Below are 2259 nucleotides of genomic sequence, written 5' to 3'. Positions count from 1 at the left end.
AAATACAAGAGCAGCCACATTAATTAAAGAAATTTTAGTAAAGCTCAAAGCACACATTGCAACTCACACAATAATAGTGGGAGACTTTAACACCCCACTCTCACCAGATGTTGGAAAGAGAAACTAAACACAGATCCTGGAAACAGAAACTAAACACAGACACATGGACACTAACAAGTTATGAAACAAATGGATTTAATAGACATCTACAGAACATTTTATCCTAAAACAAAAGGATACAACTTCTCCTGTGCACCACATGGTACCTCCACCAAAATTGACCATATAATTGGTCACAGAGCAGGCCTCCATAGATACAAAAATATTGAAATTATCCCATGCATCCTATCAGATCACCATTAAACTAAGGCTGTTCTTCAATAACAGCATAAATAATAAAAAGAAAGCACTCATGTGGAAACTCAACAACACACTTCTCAATGATTACTTGGACAAAGATGAAATAAAGAAAGAAATTAAAGCCTTTTTAGAGTTTAATGAAAACAAAGTCACAACTTAACCAAACTTCTGGTACACAATGAAGGCAGTCCTAAGAGGAAAACTCATAGCCCTGAGTGCCTCCAAAAAGAAACTAAAGAGAACATATACTAGCAACCTGTCAGAACATCTAGAAGCCCTAGAACAAAAGGAAGCAAATTCACCCAAGAGGAGTAGACAGCATGAAATAATTAAACTCAGGGCTGAAATCAACCAAGTGAAAACAAAAAGAACTATTCAAAGAATCAAGCAAACCAGGAACTGCTTCTTTGAGAAAATAAACAAGATAGAAAAACCCTTAGCCAGACTAATTAGAGGGCATAGGAACAGTATTCTAAAACAAAATCAGAAATGAAAAGGGAGACATAACAACAGATGCTGAGGAAATCCAAAACATCATCAGATCCTACTACAAAAGGCTATACTCAACAAAACTGGAAAACCTGGATGAAATGGACAACTGCCTAGAAAGATACCAGGTACTAAAGTTAAATCAGGATCAGATTAACGATCTAAACAATCCCATTTCTGCTAAAGAAATAGAAGCAGTCATCAATAGTCCCCCAACCAAAAAAAGCCCAGGGCCAGATAGGTATAGTCTAAAGTTCTATCAGACTTTCTAAGAAGACCTAATTCCAACTTTCCTCAATGTATTCAATAAAATAGAAACAGAAGGTACTCTACCCAATTCATTCTATGAAGCCACAATTACTCTGATAACTAAGCCACACAAAGATCCAACAAAGAAAGACAACTTCAGAACAATTTCTCTTATGAATATCAATGCAAAAATTCTAAATAAAATCCTCACAAACTGAATGCAAGAACACATCTAAATGATCATCCATCATGACCAAGTAGGCTTCATCCCAGGGATGCAGGGATGGTTTAATATATGGAAATCCATCAATACAATATAATCCACTACATAAACAAACTCACAGACAAAAAACACATGATCATCTCATTAGATGCTGAGAAGCATTTCAAAAAATGCAATACCCCTTCATGATAAAATTCCTGGAAATAGAAGGAATTCATGGCCCCTACCTAAATATAAGAAAAGCAATCTACAGCAAACCAGTAGCCAACATCAAAGTAAATGGAGAGAAACTCAAAACAATCGCACTAAAATCAGTGACTAGATAAGGCTGCCCACATTCTNCCTACCTATTCAATATAGTACTTAAAGTCCTAGCCAGAGTAATTTGACAACAAAAAGATATTAAAGGGATACAAATTGTCATAGAACAAGTCAAAATATTATTATTTGCAGATGATATGATGGTATACATAAGTGACCCTAAAAAGTCCACCAGAGAACTCCTAAACCTGATAAACAGCTTCAGTGCAGTAGCTGGATATAAAATTATCTCAAATAAATCAGTAGCCCTCATCTACATGAAGGAAAAATGGGCTGAGAATGAAATTAGGGAAACAATACCCTTCACAATAGTCACTAATAATATACAATACCTTGCTGTGACTCTAAGATCGTGAAAGATTTGTATGATAAGAACTTCAAGTCTCTGAAGAAAGAAATGAAAGAATATCTCAGAAGATGGAACGATCTCCCATGCTCATGGATTGGCAGAATTAACATAGTCAAAATGGTCATCCTGCTGAAAGCAATCTACAGATTCAATGTAATCCCCATCAAAATGCCAACACAATTCTTCACTGAGTTAGAAANGGCAATTTGTAAATTCATCTGAAAAATAAAATACCTAGGATAGCAAAAACCATTCTCAACAATAAAAG

This window comes from Mus pahari, chromosome 18 (genome assembly GCF_900095145.1).
Source record: "Mus pahari chromosome 18, PAHARI_EIJ_v1.1, whole genome shotgun sequence".
In the NCBI taxonomy this organism is placed as follows: domain Eukaryota; kingdom Metazoa; phylum Chordata; class Mammalia; order Rodentia; family Muridae; genus Mus; species Mus pahari.
This window is presented reverse-complemented; position numbering follows the sequence as displayed.